Below are 19,970 nucleotides of genomic sequence, written 5' to 3'. Positions count from 1 at the left end.
TATAGAACACCTGTAGCAAACCATAAGGACTCCTCCCGCAAATTAAATTGTAAGTGTGTGTGTCAGTGATGTAGAATTCTTTGATAGCTTCATGTGCAATGATTTGTGTTGTTTCCAGAGCATCATTTTATTCCTGACAGTGATTTTGCTCCAGAAGTTATAAGCTGACATTTATAAGTTTTTCTTTTTTTTTTTTTTGAGAAAGATTAGCCCTGAGCTAACTACTGCCAATCTTCCTCTTTTTGTGGAGGAAGACTGGCCCTGAGCTAACATCCATGCCCATCTTCCTCTGCTTTATACGTGGGACACCTACCATAGCATGGCTTTTGCCAAGCAGTGCCGTGTCTGCACCCGGGATCTGAACCAGCGAACCCCGGGCTGCCGAGAAGCAGAACGTGCCAACTTAACCACTGCGCCAGCAGGCTGGCCCTTGCAAGTTTTTAAGATGTGAGATCCCAGAACATTTTGGATACTTGACCTGTGTAAGAAAGTGATGCTCCAGGAGCCTGTGTGCACAGGCCTGCGGCTTCCACCCTGGACTGCCTGGACTCTGGTTCCGTGCCTCTTTCTGTCGCTCTGGGCTGAGGCTGTAGCACAGGGCTGTGAAGGGCACCCATCCGGGGCCCACATGGGAGCCTCCCTGGGGGACTCATCCTAGGAGCCCCACTGGAGGGAGGGTCCCCTCCTGCCGCCCTGCTGTTTCTGGACCTGCCGAGGTTCTACCCTGCTAGTGTGAGGCAGGGCCCTTTGCCAGTGATTGGAATTATTTATTTGGGTTGTTTGATTTGGATTATAAAGCAAGGTTTATTTTGGTCTATACTGTTACTCTCTAATTTATTAAATGGCAGGATTTGTTACTTCATTTGAAGCTTTATTTGGTTAATGGTCAGAAACAAATTTGAAGATGTAATTTTCTTTTACTATTTTTGAACTATGTTAAGTTTGGGGACAGTTCCTTGTTACCCTTCCGATATTTGCTGATATTGCAAAAATGCTGCAGAATTCATTGTGCTTCAAAATATGGAACTATTATTCTTCAGTTCTACAAATCGATAGTTTATCATTAAATTTTAAAAAGTGAGGCCTTCAAAAATAACAAGACCGTCTTTTCTGATCTGCCGTGTTTCTCCTACAGAAGTGAACTATAGGAAAGCCAAAATGACAAAAAACAGTGATAAACACTTAACATGTGATGAGAGGGTTAAGGTGTGAACACTGCTCTGGTGCATTTTCAGAATTGTCCATTGAATTAAGTAGAACGTTCATTGATAAGAACTAAAATTAGCTAGAAAATATAGTCCTTGGGGGCTGGCTCCATGGCCGAGTGGTTAAGTTCGTGCCCTCCGCTTAGGCAGCCCAGGGTTCAGATCCTGGGTGTGGACATGGCACCACTCGTCAGGCCACGTTGAGGTGGCGTCCGACATCCCACAACTAGAAGGACCTGCAACTAAGATATACAACTGTGTACGGGGTTGGGGGGCAGGGTTTGGGGAGATAAAGCAGGAAAAAAAAAAAAAAGATTGGCAACAGTTGTTAGCCCAGGTGGCAATCTTTAAAAAAAAAAAAAAAGAGAAAGAAAATATAGTCCTTAAGAGCTGATTGTTAGGTTGATTTTGCTTCTTTTGAAGAGAACTTCTAATATTTAGGTGAATTTAGAGGGTGGAAGTTAAATGGATTTTTTTTGCAAATGTATCAGTATTTGCTAGACTTTGTGTTAACAGCAAATTCCAGATGTTTAGCAGGAAATATGCAAACAGTAGAAAGCTGTCCACAGGCCTCCTTGAAGCCCCTGCTAACTTGTGGGTGGTGTGGGGTCTCCTCAGCTGCCACATCTCCCAGTTCTCTGCAGGGCCTGGCTTTCCGAGGTGCTCAAGAAGGAGGAGCTAAGAGCCAGTCTTCATGACGCTTTTCGTGCCCTGTTCTGAAAGCGCGTCAGCTCATCGATTCTTAAAGCCCCCAGGACCTCTCAGGTCGCCCCGCCTGCCCACCAAGGAAGCGCGGCCAGGGCAGGCGCAGCTAGCAGCGAGGAGGGGAAGGGCCACCCCTTCCTCGTTTTTTATTTCAAGTGATTTCGTTTTACTTTTTTACCCAAGTTTCTATTTGGGAGAAGCTGAAGGAATTATACACTGAACACCTTATCCCCTTCTCCCAATTCAGCAGTTATTTATGCGTTGCCATATTTGCTTTATCTCTTTTTCTAAGTACATATTTATTGTCACTGAATCACTTGAGAGTAGCTGCACATAGCCTGCCCCGTTCCTCCGTAATTCAGAGCATGCAGGTCTGAGGGTAGGATGGCCTGCACGCACCGGCAGTATCCCCATCACACCTGACAAGTGGGCACTGGTTCACACGCCAGCTCACTTCCTGTCCATTTTCAGATCTCCCAGTTGTCCCAAGAATGGCGTTTTCCCTTAACCAGATCCTGGAATGGCACTAGGGGTCATATCTCTCCTGAACCAGACCCAGTGGGTGCTCGGTGTGGCACTGGGGGTTATTCCCTCCTGAAACAGACCCAGCAGGTTCCTGGTGTGGCACTAGGGGCCATTCCCTCCTGAAACAACTGGTGGGTGCCTGATGTGGCACCGGGGGTCATCTCCCTCCTGAACCAGACCTGGTAGGTGCCCAGCGTGGCACTGGGGGTCATTCCCTCCTGAACCAGACCTTGTGGGTGCCCAGCATGGCACTGGGGGTCATTCCCTCTTGAACCAGACCTGACAGGTTCCTGGCGTGGCACTGGAGGTCATGTCCCTCCTGAAACAGACCCAGCAGTTCCCAGCATGGCACTGCGGGTCACGCCTTCTTAGTATCTTTTCATTTCAGGCTCCCCACTTTCCCCCCACAGCATCGACTTTTCTCAGCCATCTGCCACATCTCGACTTTTCTGATTCTTTACTATGGTGTCGTCCACCTTGTCTGTTCCCTGCATCCTCAGGAGACTAAAGGGAGTGTGAGAGGGGCTGGTCAGGCTTACATTTGGGAGATTGCTTTGTGCTGCGGCATCCGGGACTTGCCATCACATTGTGGCACTCCTCGGGTTGGTGCTGCTGCCGCCCTCTTGTGCCGGTCCCAGGGCCTGCGTGCTGGGCCGAGTCTGCCAGGGCCTGCAGAGCATCAGGAGAGGCCTGGAGTCCCAGCACAGGAGCCCAGGGTCCGCATGGCTCTGTCCTGGCGTTTCAGCCTCTCCCATGAGAGGGCAATCCATCGGGCCCCTCTGTTCTGTGTCTGGCCTGGAGGGGGGCCTTGGGCCCTTTCATCGTTTCTCACAGGCACACAGGCGCGAGTCCTATCAGAGTCAGCTTTGATGCTCTTAGCAGACTGTATAGATTTAGTGGGTAGAAAGTTTTAAATTGTTCATGGAAATATGACTTTTGCTGTCAGATAACATTTCCTTTCCATAGAGTTGCTGCGTTTCTCACCGTAGAGATGGGAATGGCTAGAGACAGTTCATTTTCCCCGACCTTGCGTTAAAGGCAGCTGGTGAAGAAGACTGACATCAGAAATCAGAAGAGGCATGTCTTAGTCAGCTCGGCTGCTGTAACAAAATGTCAAGACGGGGTGGTTTAACGACACAGTCCGTCCTGGAGGCTGAAATCCAAGATGAAGGTGCCGGTCGATTTGTTTCCTGAGCAGGTGCCACTTCCTGGCCTTCAAGGGCCACCGTCTCACTGTGTGCTCACGTGGTGGACCTTGAGAGGAAGCTGTCTGCTTTGAGGGCACTAATCCTGTCGTGGGGCTCCAGCCTCATGAATCTGAAGGCCCCATATTTAGAGATGGGCATCAGGGCTTCGACACATGAATTTTGGGGGCACAATGTAGTACATACCAAGGGGCTCCAACTTCTGCCACTTGTTTTTTAACCGTATTTAATCCCTCGAATTGGGAAGTAGTTGCCTAATGAAAATGTTTCCAGAGTTGGTGGCCACTCTGTTTTACAGGCTTGGGAAGCTGCCCCTTTCTTCTGCTAGTAACTTCCATTTCTCTAAATACTGTTTCATTCATTTTCCATTGCTGCATAACAAATTACCACAAACTTAGTGGCTTCAAAGGACACCCACTTAGTCACAGTTCCACGGGTCAGAAGTCTGGCACAGTGTGGCTGGCTCTCTACTCAGCACCTCAGAGGCTGAAATCAACGTGTGGGCCAGGCTGCAGCTCGACTGGGTCTCAGGTCTTCTTCCAAGCTCACTGGCTGTTAGTAGGATCCACTTGCTGGGGATTGCCCTCAGCTCCTGGAGGCCCTGCTTTTCCCCGGGGCTGTGGGCAGTTGACGTAGCATGTTGCTTTCTGCCAGGCCAGCAGGACACATCCCACTGACCTACTCTTGTCACCAGCTGGAGAAAACTCTGCTTTCAATGGCCATGCGATTTGGGCAAGGCACTGGATACTCTCCCTATTTTAAGGGCCGAATCAGCCGATTTGGGACTTTAATTACATCTTCAAAAACCCCTTTGCAGCCAGTACCTAGGGTAGTAAGGCTAGAGGTGGAGCCCAGAATCTTGGCGCCATCTCAGAATTCTGCCTACCATAGTCTGCCCTCTGGCCTCCCAAAATTTATATTCCCCGCAAATGCAAACACACTTGTTCCTCCCTTCCAGGTCTCCCCAGACCCTCATCCGTCGTAGCATCAGCTCAGAGTCCTGAGTTTTGTCCCTGGGTCCTCTGATGGGTGTGATCCACTCACTGCAGCTCCTGGGCACCTGTGAACCTGGGGAGACTGGTTGCTCTCCCAGCACCCCAGGGCTGCAGGACAGATGAAGGACAGCAGGTGTAGCTGTTCTGGTTCACAAGGGGCAGGGGAGGTAACAGGCCTGGGTCAGTGCAGTTCACCTGCATTAGGGGATTCCCCAGCCACGTCTTGGAGGGGGTGTCAAGCTCGGGGTGACACACTGGCTGTCAGCTTTGCCCTCTGGGCTGTTGGTTCCACCTTGAGTCCGCCTTTTTCATGAATGGGGGTGTGTGTCTCTGGCCGAGCAGCTTCATTAGCTGGCCCCCTTCTGGTAGAACTTGGGGTCCAACAGCCCCCTTCACTGCAGGTGCTTCATGCTTCTCCAAGGCTGAACCTGCGTTGACAGCCGATGTGATGATGTGAATAGAATCTCTTATACAGCTGAGTTTGAATCTTGCCTTCTCTTTTCCATACATTGCCTGACCATACTGTCTCCTGTTGTGAATTCCCAAGGGTCAAGTCTGAACCCCGTGCTCTCCTGGGCCCTCCGTCCTCGTCCCCCTGTCTCATCTGGTTGCCTCGTTCTCCGGGCTGGCCGGCTGCACAGTGGTCGTGCTGGGCTTACTGGCTCCCTCTCCCCATCTGTTGGGTGCCTGCTGCTCCTGCCCCTCCCTCTGCTGGGCCACCTCCCCCTCTAGGTCACAGTCCAGACAGCTGTTGGAACCGGCTTTCCCTGGTCACTGTCAGAAGCCCCTCCACTCGTCCTCTTCTTTTTTTTTTTTTTTGAGGAAGATTAGCCCTGAGCTAACTGCTGCCAATCCTCCTCTTTTTGCTGAGGAAGACTGGCCCTGAGCTAACATCCATGCTCATCTTCCTCTACTTTATATGTGGGACGCCCACCACAGCATGGCTGGATGAGCGGTGCCGTGTCGGCACCTGGGATCCGAACCAGCGAACCCCAGGCCACAGAAGTGGAACGTGTCCACTTAACCGCTGCACCACCGGGCCGGCCCCAACTCGTCCTCTTCTTGATCTGCTTTCTTCAATGCATTCGTCAGTCTTTGCTGATGAGTTTGTCCTTCATCACCAGTGGGAACGGGAGCCCCATGGGCACGTGACGACCTCTGGTAACATGTGAGCACACTTGCTGGCACACAAAGGTGCACTGCAGGCATTTGTGAAGTGGGCACGCTTCCTGAGACCTGGAGATGCTGTGGCTTCTGTTCATACTTGGTTATAGTTTGGCTGGATATAGAATTCTACGTTCAAGTCATTTTTCCTCAGAGCTTTGAAAGAATTGCTCCTTTGACTTGTAGAGTCCAGTGTTTCTGATGAAAGGTCTGGTGCCCCGGGTCCCCACTCTGTTGTGGGGTCTCCTGCCCCGGAACCCTTAGGGTCCTCTCTTGTACCCTTGGTGTCTGGAGATTCCGATCCATGGTCAAATGTGGGTCATTTTCACTCACTGTGCTCGGCACTGGGGCCCTTCCAGTCTGATGATTCTTCCAGCTGGGGAAATACTCGAATTATTTTTTTCCAAAAAATGAAATATTGCCCACAAACGAGCATAGAGATTGATACAACGAGCACCTTGTACCAGGCAAGAAATGAAATAGTAAAGTATACTTGAAAGCTCCTTCTCTGTTTTCTGTTTTTTCTGAAGCACCTGTTAGTTGGCTGTCAGATCTTTTCTCTCATATTTCCTGTGTTTTTCTACTCTTTAGGAAGATTTTCTCAACTTTATCATATGGCCCTTCCATTGAATTTTTAATACTGCCAGTCACATGGCTGACACTGTAGTGTAGGGAGATGGGTGGTAACAAAATCGTAAGTAAATGATAAGTCCCAGGGTGATGGCTTTTAGTCCTGGTGTGTGTGTATGTGTGTACATGTGTGCATGCGTGCATATGTGTGCACGTAATTTTAAACAAGGTGGTCTCTGAAGGCTGAGGAGGCGACATTTGAGAAAAAGCTTGATGGAGGTGAGGGAGGAGCCATGTGGCCTTCTAAGAGAGAATGTTCCAGCCAAAAGTACAGTAAGTGGAAGAGCCACGGGCAGAAGTGCACCTAAGATGTTCTAGAACTAGCAGGTTGTCCGCCGTGCCCGTAATGGAGCGAGGGAGATGGCTTGGGGCCTCCTGGGCCACTGGAATACTTTGGCTTTCCCCGAGCCTTCGGAGGATGTTGCACCACGGAGCCATCTGCTCAGGCTCGTGTTTTCACGGGATTCCTGGGAGCTGTGTTAGAGGTAAGTGGGGCCCAGTGTAGCAGGAGCCCCATTGCAGGTAAGCAGGGCCCGGTGTGGCGGGAGCCCCATTGCGGGTAAGCGGGGCCCGGTGTGGCGGGAGCCCTGTTGCGGGTAAGCGGGGGCCCGGTGTGGCGGGAGCCCCGTTGCAGGTAAGCAGGGCCCGGTGTGGTGGGAACGAGTGGTGCTGCTTGGCCAGCACAGTAGAGGGGTGTAGGTGGGAGGGGTATAGTCGACCCGACTGTGTACACATGGGTGAGCGGTGAGCGAGAAGCAGGGATGACACCAGGCACTTGGGCTGCTGGTCACTGAGGTGAGGAAAGAGCCAGTGTGGGTGGGAAGCTCAGATTAAACTTGGAGCTGTGGAAATGCCTGGCCATCCAGGTGGAGTGTGGGTAGTTGGCGTCTCGTTTTGGGTTCAGGGCATGTTGAGCTGGAGGAATACGAATGTACACGTGGAGGTGGGCAGCTGCTGAGATGAGACTGGAAGTGAGTGTTGGCATGCTCTGGGCCATGTGGACTTTGCCTGCGAGCGGTCTGGTTGTGGTAGATGTCACTGATGTGGACCATGATGCTGCGCGAGAAGTGCCTGGGGTCCCACCATGGTGACTGTGTCTCAGGTCTCTAAGTTACACCCAAATATTTGTACAAATACATAATTTAGGAAATGAAAATTGGGAATCAGCTCAACCATGGAGATGGCCATCGGTCTTTGCCATATCAGTGAGTGGGTGTTTCTTTGCTCATTCAACAAGTACTAACATCACATTGTGTGCTCCTCGGACACCCGATGATGGAGGAGGAATGGCTCTGGGTGTAGGGCCACATGGTCAGCAACTGAGCTAGACAGTGGGCTGTGGTGTCCCTGGGTTGGGGTGAGACCCTGAGCAGAGGTGGGGAGGTGAGGACGAGGCAGGAGGGCCTCTGAGCACTGCGCTCTACATAGCTGGGCAGTGAGCAGGGAGCACCCCATGGCCCTCCATGGAGCTAAGACCAGTGTGACCTGGGGGTGGGTAGGGGAGATGAAGCCCAGCCCATGGGCCAGAGCAGGCAGGAGTGGGTTGCTGGGGGCATCAGGGCCCAGTCAGGGGAGGAGGTAGTGCAGGGATCCTCACTGCCTTGTGAGTCCTGAACCCTTTTGAGAATCTAAAGTCAAAGCATGTTATGCTATTTCATCATTATTATTACTTATTTTTAGAGCTTTCATGGAGATATACAGCCGTATAGAAATACACTTAAAGTTTCCTTTTCTCTTATAGTCTTGACCTGATTTCAGTATCCCAGCAGGAGCGTTTGTGATATGGTTCTGTTTATCTTGACAAGGTTGCGACCAGTCCTTGGCATTTGGCCGTGAGCAGAGCCCTGGCGGGTCTGTCTTTCCTCCAGGCTCGCTCACAGATGTGGCGATACTGGCAGAGTGCATTTGCTCAGCAGCTCTCCGAACCCCACCATGTGCCGGGCGCCACTGTAGGTGCTGGCCTTCCCTGGTGAGCGGGCCCAGACAGTGGTCAGCAGGTCTGAGAGTGAGTTGGCAGGTGCTGGGTGCCACAGGGAGGAGCCGGGGGCTGGGGGCAGGGCTGTGTGGTCAGCTGGGCCGTAGAGGAAAGACCACAGTGGACCAGACAGAAAAGCAGGGCTCTTCTTGCAGTGGGTGCCAGGGACTCAGAAGTGACCCAGCTCCTCCAGTCAGTCAGCGGGAGAGAAGGAGAAGCCAATCAGATGGGCAGAGAGGTGGGCACACGGGATGTGGAGGCGGCTTCCCCCGGCCTGATTCAAGGAGGAGTGCTCGGGAACATACATGTCCAAGATCGCAGCAGACTGGTTTGTGACAAGAGTGCACTGGGCAAGGGGCAGAGTTCAGCAGTTTGGTGACTTCTGTGTGAAAATAAATGAGAACAGGTGTTTCAGTGTATTGCATGAAGGCAGAAGTGTCTGTGGTGGATTCAACAGGGTTTACTTGCTGAGCACTGGGCCTGAGGTGGGTGCTCTGCTGGACAGGGTCTCCAGTGATGAGGACTCAGCCTCCACCCTGCTGGGGGTAGGCTGGGCACAACACACTGAAGATAATGACGGCACGGAGGACAGGACCGCAGCCGGCTTCAGGCCATGGGTTGGGGTGGCCTGTCCAGGAGGCTCAGGGTCTTTTTGATGGCTGCCCAGGAGCCGGACCCCCACCCTGAGGATAGAGAGCCAGGCTGGTGGGGAACGGCACACACAGAGCTGAGAGGTGGGCAGTGCCAAGGGCAGTGGAGACGATGTGGGCAAGCACTGATGTGGACGAGCCCTGACGTGGAGAGGTGCTGATGGGGATGAGCCCAGACCAGATGGACACCAGTGTGGACAGGGCTGGAGCATGGAGAGGGGCATGGCTCCCTGGGCGTCAGGGCCGCTTCAGAGATCTCACTTAGGAGGGACAGGTCTGATTTGCTTCTCTGTGTGTTGCTCAGACTTGACCGTGGAGAATCAGTGGCGAGAGTGGGCATGGGGAGGCCTGTCCTGGATGGATCCGCTGTCCAGACAGGAGACATGGCATTGTCCAGGGACTAGCCATGCACACGGAAGGCCGACGGAGGACGTGGCTTGGAGGAGGAAGAAGGGAGGGAGGAGTGCCCCTGTGGGGCAGCTGGAGCTTGGACTTGGCCAGGGGTGGGAAGCAGGTGGGCATTTTCTTAAAAAGTTGTCATATAACCATTGTGGGCGTTTACTCCAGAGCATCTGCCCACGCAAAGACATGGCCACAGATGTCACAGCAGCCGTATTGCTAACAGCCCCAAAGGAAACAACCCAGATGTCCATCTACTGGTGAGTGGCCAGCAAAGTTACAGTGGACACTGCTCAGAATAAAAAGAATGAGCTAGTCGTACATCTAACAACATGGGCAAATCTCAAAACAGTTACATGAGTGCCAGGAGCACATACTGTGTGATCCCATATACACAACATCCAGAAAACACGAATTCAGTGCAGTCAGCCGGGCCAGATGAGGGGGGGCAGAGGTCCTTTCTCGATGGTGGTAGTCGTCCCAGGGTGAATGTCAGAGCTTACCAAGTTGTCCCTTTAAAATATGTGCAGTTTATTATTTGTCAAATGTCCTCAGTAAAGCAGTTTAATAAAGGCTACAGGATGTTATGAACAATTTTGTGCCAGTAAATTTGATGACCATTTTCTAGAAAAACACAACTTAGCAAAACTAATTCTGAAATAAGTAGGAAACTAAGATGCTTGTAAGATATGGTTGACAAAAGAAAGCAGGACTCCCAGGGGCTTGCCTGGTGGGGCAGGTACAAGTTCTTTCTCCTGGGGGGGGGTTCCTGGGCAGCGGCGCCCGCACCTGAGGCAGGCGGACTGAGGAGGGTTCAGGCTGCAGGGAGCCGAGCAGGAGAGTGGGGCCCAGCCTCAGGAGGGCACTTCTAGGAGGGCCCGCAGGTCACAGAGCCAGCTCTGTGCGCTTGTCTCTGGGGAAGGACGCACGCCACGCCGTGGTGACACAGACAGCTGTGGCTGGAATCTGAGACCCGGAACATGGAGCCCAGTTGCCGTGTGTGTCGATGTGGGAAGATGCCAGGGTGGTTCATTAGTTACGAGAACCGTGTTGCAGAGCAGCATGTGTGATCCGAGGACGGTGTCTTAGTAAAAACGAGGGGGTGTGTGTGTGTGTTGGAAGCATTTAAGGGTCTTCCCACAGAGGGAGCACACCATCACGCTAAGAACAGCAGTTAGCTTTGGGTGATCAGGATTGTAGAAGTTTTTCCTTAATATCATTCTTTACTTTCCAAATTGTGTTTAATAAATGTGTGTATTACTCTCACACTGCAAAACAAACCCACTGTACTTGTGTAAAGGACAGTAATGGATGATGTAGGTGTAACACGGGGTGGAGGGGTAGGGAAGTACCCACTGAACAGAGCTTGCGGGAGCCAGAGTGGGGAGCACTCCAGGCGGTGAGTGCATGGTGGAGTGGCCTGTGTAGAACTTTGGCCCAGGAGAACTGTTGGTGGCCAAGGAGGCTGTTTGTGGCTGGTCTGTTTGTGGCTGTTGTGGAGGTGAGTGGGCAGGAAAGCAGGGCCTCTTCACACAGGTGCGAGGGCCCCTGGGGTCTCAGCTGTGCCTGCAAGGTGTGGTGGAGTGACACTCACCCATGCCCTTCCGGAAGACTCTGGCGTGCATGCAGAGCAGTTGCTGGGGCCGGTCTCTATGGAGGGCTGCATCTCATCCCTGCGGGGGCCACAGGGGGGAGATGCAGGGCCAGATCTGAGGGACCGCGGGGGACCTTGGAGATTGGTGATGTTGGCAACGTCCTCGTCGCTGGGGTCTTGTCGGGAGCTGTCTTGTAGAGTGGGGGATGGAGGATGGGCGGAGGAGCATGGAAGGGTCATGGGGGTCCTGTCTGGCCAGCTAGTGGTGGTTCATCTTCAGTGAGAGGAAGGAGGCTCTCAAGCAAGAACAGCTTGCTGGAAAGGCCAGAGCCCTGTGAGGAGTGGGGTCCAGAGCGGGGCTCATCAGCCCAGGCACACAGAGAATCGGGGTGTGTAAGCTCCCAGGGAAGAGGGCACAGGGCCCCCTGGAAAGTGGGTGCTGTGTGAGTGCAGGGCCCCTGGGAAACATGGGCACCGGCAGTGCCCCGGTCACTCTTCACGAGGTGAAGGGTTGGGCAGGCTGCACAGAAGATCCACAGAGCGGAGACCCCAGGGGCCAGCGGGAAGTGGGTGTGTGGCAGGCTCCAGGATCTGAGAGCAATGCCAGGAGAGCACGGGGCAAGGGGTGAGGAGAGGGATTTGGTCAGGGTGCGGTTTAGAGCCTAACATCCCAGGTGTGGAGCATGTGTGGTGGAGACGGCTGGAAGCACTCTCATGCTCACCACTACAGTGTATTTCAGCAAAAGGACCCAGCAGACTCAGTAGAGGACAAGACGTGCAACGAGGTCTAGGAACTGGGCACAGCTTCCGCAATTCTTTTGATTCCCAACCTCAGCTCGTCAGCAGGGACGGGACGCTCCCAGCACCCAGGGTTTGTCAGGGGCTGGTCACGGTGGCTCCCCTGCTTGTCGCGCTCCAGATTCCAGAAGGAAAGCAGCCTCCCACATAACCATGCTGTACGTTGTTGGCACATGTTTGGGCCCAGCGGGCCGCTCTCAGCATTTGATGCAGGGAACTATCCCCAGCCAGGTTCCCACGCACCAGCTGAGGGCCAACCTTGCTGGCCTCTTGCAGGACGAATCTCAGTTGTTGGCCAGGCAGGAGGGGGATTCAGTCCTTCGGCCACACTGGCCGCCATGCTGGGCTGCATGGAGGGATGGCTGGTGTCTAGGGTGATGGGGCCAGAGAGTGGAGCCCCCGTGCCTCTGGTCTGACTTGGGGAATGGACTGCTAAGCTGTGCAAGGTCTGGAACTGTCTAAAATGTTCCATTATTTTTTAGTTTTATATTCTTTATTAGAAATTATTCTTTCAGTGTTGATAAAACCGAAATTTTTGTTTATACATGTACATAGTTACGTACAGTGAAAAATCACCCTGGACAGTTTGGCAGCCGTTCTGTGGTGCTGAGTCACTTTGGTTAGCTTTGAAACTTGATTGGCTGTGTCAGGACAGACACGGATCTGACACAGGCGGTAATTTTCATTGTGGCTACCAGGTGACCACCAGAAAGCTTCCACTATTGTAGGCCGCGTAAGAGTATATCTTTGCAGTTTATTTTAGTAAGGACAGCATCTTATCAAATTCAGCTTCAGTTGCTTTCAGCTTTGAGGCTGCATCAGATGTAGGACTGAGCAAGGCCTTCGTTGTCATCGGTGCAGGACCAAGTTCCATTTATGGTACATTTATTTTCCAATTTTAAAATTTCACTTAAATTTCTGCAAATTAGGAAATTATGATAAATTAAGACTTGGTGAGAAGGTGTCAGTGCACCTTGGGAGCGTAAATGTCAGGTCGGGAAGAGAGTCCCCTCCCCGAGGCTGCGTCGAAGGTGGAACCTCCACTCTGACTGGCCAGCATGCCTGTCCACCCGCGTCTGTGCCCAGACAGGAGGACAAGGGTTGGGGGTGCTGCGACTGCCGGGGTCATCAGTGACCGGGCGCTCTTCCCTCAGCACGAGGTCAGGGTGGAGCTGCATTTGCCTGCTCCTCACAAGCGTTTCTCCATGTGAACGTGTCACTCACTCCTGTCAGTGGATACGTGGGGTGTGTCCTGTTTGGGGCTGTTTGAAGCAGCATGCTAGAAACACTCACCTGTGTGTGCAAGAATTTCTGTAGGGCGTGCACCTGGGCATGGAATTGCACAGTGGACGGTACATCCAGCAGTCGCCAGGTGATGCCAAACTGCTTGCTGAGGAGGTTGGACTCCCCTCGCACCCCTACTCTGTGTGGCTGGGCTTAATTTTTGCCAGTACAAGGGGCCTTCATTTGCATTTCCCAGGTTACTAAAGAAGTTGAACGTTTTAAAATATGCTTATTTGAGTTTTCTCTTTGGTGAAGTACCTGTTATTTTTATCATCTGGAGCAGGGGTTGGCAGACTTTTTCTGTAAAGGACCAGACAGCAAATAACTTAGCTTTGTGGGCCACATGGTGTCAAAACGCCTCACTTCCAAAGCAGTCACAGTCGACACAGGTGAGCAGCTGCCTGGCCCACTCAAACAGCTCACAGAGTGGGCTGGCCGTGCCCCGTCTGGACCAGAGTCTCGGGCTGGGTGTTGTCTCCCACCCTGGCTGTCCACCTCTTGTCTCGCGATAATCCAGCACGCTGAGTGGTCCTTAAGGAAGTGGATCTTGTGGGTCCCCCCATGTGTGGCTGATGCTTCTTGCTGTGTCTTATCTTTTCCTCACTGAGGTCATGACACTGTCTCCCTGGCATCTTCTCAAGGGCTAAAGTTGTGCCTTTCACTTTTGGTCTCCATCCACCTGGAACTGATTATTTGGGGTGAAGATAGGGGAGATGCCTGGTACAAGGTAGGAGTTTGGTTTTTTTTTTTTTCCCCACAGTTTCACCGCTAGCAGTGATGTTCATTGTAGGGTTTTGCTTTTAAAGGACACTTTCTGTGGAAGTGCAGTCCACACACGCTGAAGTTTGCCAGTTTTATGGTACAGTTGGTGTCTTGGCGAGTCTGTCTAGTCATGTGACCATGCCCCAGTCCTGACCCAGAGCCCTCCTGTCCCCTCAGACTTCCCTCGGGCACCTCATGGCCAGTCCCTGCCGCTGGCCCAGCCTGTGGGCACCCTGAGCTGCCCCTTCTAGAACTGTGTCAGGAGACACTCTCTGCACAGTCTCTGTCTGCTTCTGTCCTCGCAGCACAGAACTCCGTCTGTCTGCTTCAGTCGCTGAGAAGCACCCACTGCGTGGACGGGCCCCCTCCGTCTCCTGGCACCTGTTGGTGGGTGCTGCTTCCACTGTGGGTGTTAGGAGTAAGCATTCAGGCGTCGACCTCTGAGGGGGTGTTTGCATCAGTGTCTCTTTTAAGTAGAGAACTTTCAGTAGGTTAAAGACATTTCCTTCTATTCTTAGTTGGCTAAGGGTTTTCTTTCCAATCGTGAATGGATAATGAATTTTGTCCAATGATTTCTGTGCATCTTCAGGAAGATCTGATCATTCTTCTCCTTTTACCTTTTGTCATATGTCACATTTATTCCTTACGTTAAGCCCTCTTATATTCCAGGAATAAACCTGGTTTGTCCACCACCCTTCTCCTTTTTTTTTTTGTTAAAGATTTTGTTTTTCCCTTTTCTCCCAAAGCCCCCTGGTACCTAGTTGTGTATTTTTAGTTGTGGGTCCTTCTAGTTGTGGCATGTGGAATGCCGCCTTAGCGTGACCTGATGAGTGGTGCCATGTCCACGCCCAGGACTCGAACTGGTGAAACCCTGGGCTGCCGCAGCAGAGTGCCAACTTGACTACTCGGCTATGGGGCCGGCCCCAACCCTTCTTCTTTTCATGACCTGCTGGGTGTGGTGACTCCTGTGTTCACGTTGTTGCACTCGTGTCCACTGGTGAGCGTGGTCTGTGATGTCCCCCCAGCTCTGGCCTGGTGTGTGTGTTCTGTGTGCTTCCTGGAACCAGGGACCCGGAGTGGGCTCGTGTGAGGTGGGGTGGCCCTTGAGCTTTGGTAGGACCATCTCGAGATTCCGGGCCTGTGGTTTGCTTGGATGACTGAGTCGGTTCTTAGTGTTAGAGAACTTTCTGGGTTTTCTCTTTGTACTTGCCTCATTTCTGGTGAGTTATTTTTCTGGGAATTTATCAATTTTATATAAATATTCAACTTTAATGCCATAAAGTTGTTCATAATGTCTATCACTGCTCACGTCATCTTCTCAATGAAATATTCACTGACAACCTGTTTTCCCCGCCGGCCCTGCCCTTGTCCCCTCCTCACACGCTAGACGGCTGGCCCGTGTGCCGCGTTTATGGTGGTTGCTCTCCATTTGTCGTTAGAACGCTGCTCTCAGGGTTTGGGTCTCGTTGTTTACTGACGTCTAAGAACTCACGTTAGGAGTCTGTAGCCGTGTAACTAGCCACAGTCTACACTAAGTGAAATTAAAGACCCTGAAGGATTCCCGAGTCACACTTGCCAGATTGCGCCAAGGGCTCAGCGGCCACCTGTGGACTGTCTGCTTCATCACGGAAGGTTCTGGACTAGAGCCCTGCTTCATTCTCTTCCTCTTTGTTCTCTTGTAAGTGCCTCAGACACACTTGTTATTCTTCCTAAATAACTCACTCCCTCCCTCCCTTCCCTTTTTCCTTTTTCTGTAAAAGTTAATTGAGCTTCAAAGAGTAGTTAATAAAAACTGCAGTTTTGGAAAAGCTTGATGAGCAGACATGACATAATTGGATATGATGTGCGCCTCAGGAAGTACTTACAGGCCCGTTGTTCCCGGAGGTGTTTAACCACTGTTGCTGCCCCAAGGTGTTCACGTGGCGCTTGGGGCCCTGGCACTCTCCCCAGTTTGGCTGCAGCTTCGCATCCCCCTCCAGGAGGGAGCAGGCTAGCAAGCTCGGCCTGCCCGTTCCCACCTGAAGGGCGGGAGAGGAGGGCTTCAAGCAGGGACAGGCAAGCAGGGAGGCCAATCAAGGTCCTGAGCAGACTCAGGCTGAGTCTTGCACGTGGCACGGGGGTCACTAGCCCTACCACCCTGAGACCCGTAGGCTGGGAAACAGACCCACTGCTGGCCACCTTGGAGCTCTGAGTGACTCCTCTCCCAGAGCAGAAGCCTGAGTCTCGCAGAGGCCTCTGTGCCTCCCCGATTCCTGTCCTGTCTGCTGCCCCATGGCTAGCCTTCTGCTCTCCTTCTCCCCTCACCCCTCACCCACGCTCACCACCACCCCTCACCTGCACTCCCACCTAGCCCCTCACCTATGCTCCCACCTCACCCCTCACCTGCGCTCACCCCTCAGCACGCTCACCCCTTACCTGTGCTCACACGTACTCCTCATCTCTGCTCACCCCTCACCTGTGCTAGCCCCTTGCCCTTCACCTGCATTCACCCTTCATTTGTGCTCACCGCACCCCTCACTTGCCCTCACCCCTCGCCTGTGCTCACCCCACCCTCACTTGCCCTCACCCCTTACCTGCGCACACTCCTCAGTGCGCTCACCCCTTACCTGTGCTCACACATGCTCCTCATCTCTGCTCACCCCTCACCTGTGCTAGCCCCTTGCCCTTCACCTGTGCGCACCTGGCTCCTGCCTAGTAAGGCCCTGAGGCCCCACATGAGCCTCACACAGGCCACCTCCCTAGTCCCCAACATAAATACTGTGCTTGTGTGGTCATCTATCTCCCACCAGAGCTCCGTGTTCTTGTTTCCTCTGTGGCGCCATGTGGATGGCACGTGTGGGTGACACCTCCCCTGTCTTGTGTCTCCACAGGTTTCAAAATGTAGCTGAGGTTTCCACGCCGCCATGTACAGGTAAATGCAGTGTAAAGGTTTTTTTCTTTTTTCAGTGCATGTGAATTGGTTAAATTTACTTTGAATTATGCTTTGTGAATATATTGTAGCTATAGAAGAAGTCAATTCCTTATAACTCCTTTGAAATGCAGTCTCTGACGGCTCTGGAGCAGATTAGGGCACAATTATTTATATATATTTAGGTTTTCTCTTGATTATTTCTAATTGACTCTGCTGTTCACTACATGGGACTCATCTAAAAATTCTAGTAAGACCTAATTACAGGACTGTGTGCATCACGCATAAATGACGTGAAGTGGAATAACTGGTGCCGTTTCTGTGCTAGAAGATGGACAGAGAGCAGGGGCAGAAGGGAGGCGCAAAAGTGCAAGGCCAGCGTGCGGAGTGAAGCCACCAACCCAGAGAAGAGCCTCCACACAGTAGCTTGAAGCGCTGATGCAAAGGCTGAAGGGGGAGCAGAAGACACCAAGAGGAGGTGAGTGACCGGGGCGTCTCGGTAGCCACGACGTGGGGGGTCACAGGGTTTGCACGGCTGTGTTCACTGTCACCTCCGAAGGTTCCTGGTGCTTCTGGTCCTCTGTCTGCTTCCTATGAAGCGTCTGTGAGACAGACTGGGGAGGAGGGCGCCTCGGGCTTTGCTGGCAGTTGCAGTTTGCAGAGGGCTCAGGACAGAAAGCCTGTCCGGTGTCCAGTGCCAATGTCCAGTGCTGTGCAGGGCTACTGAGCACAGGAGCCCCAGGGATACGACTCTGCCACAGTGTTGGTGACAGTGGGCACTTGTTCTTCCTGCGTACCCCTCCTCATGTGCCTGAGGACAGGAGGGTGGCTGGCCATGGGGGTCCAGTGTTGAGTTCCTAGCATGGGCAGAACTGGCAGTCTGGGCCAGGGGGACAGGCCAGTCTTGTCTCCAAATATGAGTGGTCAATGGACTGAGGCCCCCTTTTCTAGGCGGGTCTGGGCCAGCCCACAGCCAGGCGCTGTGCTCCGGCAGCCTGTCTCTCCGTCTTTCCTTGTCTTTTATGACCCTAATGGTGTTGAAAAGTGACCTGCCTCACAGGGCTTGTCTGGTGTTTCCTGGGAGTGAGACTGGGTGTGCCCTTTTGGCGGGAGTCCTTTGCAGTGTGATGCCAGGAGGCATACATGTTGTCCTTCTGGTCCCTGCCTGGGTGTCACCTGGTCGCTCAGTAAGTGATGTCTGAGAGGTTTCTCTACCCTGAGGTCCACTCTCCCTTTGTGGCTGAGACGTGTCTGGTTGGGGGACACTCTGAGACTTTATGAATCTTCTCTTCCTCAGCTGAGTCTCAGTGCTCTTTAGCATCCGTTGATGATTCTGAGTAAGTCTCCCTGCAGGTCTTGTCGTGGATAATGGTTTTCTACCTGGAGCGTTCCTGCCACGTTTGTCAGCTCACGTTCTTCTGTAAGGAAGAGTGTTTCTTGTTTGTCTGTCTGTCTTGGTGTGGTCTCGTGGGCTTTGGTGTTATTCTGCTGATTATAATATGATTCCATCTATTAGCCTGATGACAGTCACTAAGTATCATGATGCTCTACTTGTCCGTGGTGGGGCCAGTGGAGCTTCTGAGCACAGTGGGCCCTCCAGGTTCTGTTTCTTGCCCAGCCCTGGGTCAGCCCCTTTTCCAGGCACCCCTGCTTGCTCATGGACAGTGGTGTGTACACCAGATCCTGGGGCTACCAGGGAGCAGGCGCTCCCAGCAGACAGAGCTGAGAAAAGGGTGTCAGTCCACACTCACATGCACATACACATCTATGTCTATAGACCCACCTACCCACTAAACATGACTTCACACTGACACTGATGCCAGCAAAGGAGACTCAGACCCTGCTCATGAGGAAGGAGACGCAGATGCTGATTCCTGCAAAGGAGACGCAGACCCTGATTCACACAAGGGAGACACAGACCCCACACAGGAGACACAGTCCCTGATTCCCACTAAGGAGATGCAGGCCTTGATTCCCGCAGAGGAGACGCAGACCCTGATTCCCACACATGAGATGCAGACCCTGATTCTCACAAGGGAGACGCAGACCCTGATTCCCACACATGAGACGCAGACCCTGATTCTCACAAGGGAGACGCAGACCCTGATTCCCACACATGAGACGCAGACCCTGATTCCCACAGAGGAGACGCAGACCCTGATTCCCACAGGGGAGACGCAGGCCCTGATTCCTGCAGAGGAGACGCAGACCCTGATTCCCATAGAGGAGACGTGGGCCCTGATTCCCACAGAGGAGACGCAGACCCTGATTCCCACAGAGGAGACGCGGGCCCTGATTCCCATAGAGGAGACGCGGGCCCTGATTCCCACAGAGGAGACGCGGGCCCTGATTCCCACAGGGGAGACGCAGGCCCTGATTCCCACAGAGGAGACGCAGGCCCTGATTCTCACAAGGGAGACGCAGACCCTGATTGCCGCAGAGGAGACGCGGGCTCTGATTCCCACAGGGGAGACGCAGGCCCTGATTGCCGCAGAGGAGACGCAGACCCTGATTCCCACAGAGGAGACGTGGGCCCTGATTCCCGCAGAGGAGACGCGGGCCCTGATTCCCGCTGAGGGGCCAGATGCCTGTCTGTGCCAGTGAGCTTTTAGAGTTTGTTTTGGCTGTAGTTTTGGTTTGGTGATTCAGTTATTTCGTGGTTGGGAAGACGTTTTATTGCTGAGTGTCTTACTATGTGATAAGCATACTTGCACGTTGCTGAGCACATCCTCAAATTCTTAGTGGCCAGTGTGTAAACAGCTGCTCAGTAGAGGACTGAGGACACAGCTGCAGCCCTTGGTGAGGGCCAGGGAGTGGACATCACACCCTGGGCTTCAGCAGCTCACAGGAGGATGTTTCCAAGTTGCTGCTCTCAGGTTTTCTGCTCTGCTCTGCTTGGGAATGATTCTAGGGTTTCTCTTCTCTTAGGTTATCTCCTTTAATTTCCTGCTCCATAAGGCGGTGCTGGGCCCTTCTTTGCTGAGATAGATCCCAGAAGGTCAGAGTTACCTGGCTGGGCACCTCAGCGCAAGCACTTTGTGAAGATGTGCAGACCCACGTGGGCTCAGGGCTTGTGCGGCTTTGTCACCTGAGATTGTTCCCTGTGGAGTTAGCTAGCTGGCCCCTTTGGCCTAAGGAGCCTGTTAGAATGTTCCACCGAGTTCCATTTCA

General features: G+C 52.8%; 1 protein-coding gene across 2 annotated transcripts in view; it reads left to right on the top strand.

Annotated features, from left to right (window-relative positions):
- The window catches only part of PCGF3 (polycomb group ring finger 3), a 66,940-nt gene that overhangs the window by 4,102 nt on the left and 42,868 nt on the right, over positions 1-19,970 (top strand). Inside the window, exons 2-3 of one of the 2 annotated variants that reach the window (XM_014832180.3) lie at positions 16,762-16,802; positions 17,128-17,277. The gene's annotated coding sequence lies outside the window, so the exon portion shown is untranslated. The remainder of the gene's footprint in view (positions 1-16,761; positions 16,803-17,127; positions 17,278-19,970) is intronic. The other variant, XM_014832182.3, reaches the window with a different exon arrangement.

This window comes from Equus asinus, chromosome 3 (assembly GCF_041296235.1).
Source record: "Equus asinus isolate D_3611 breed Donkey chromosome 3, EquAss-T2T_v2, whole genome shotgun sequence".
NCBI classification, from domain to species: domain Eukaryota; kingdom Metazoa; phylum Chordata; class Mammalia; order Perissodactyla; family Equidae; genus Equus; species Equus asinus.
Note: the sequence above shows the minus strand (reverse complement) of the source record. Positions and strands in the feature narration are given on the sequence as shown.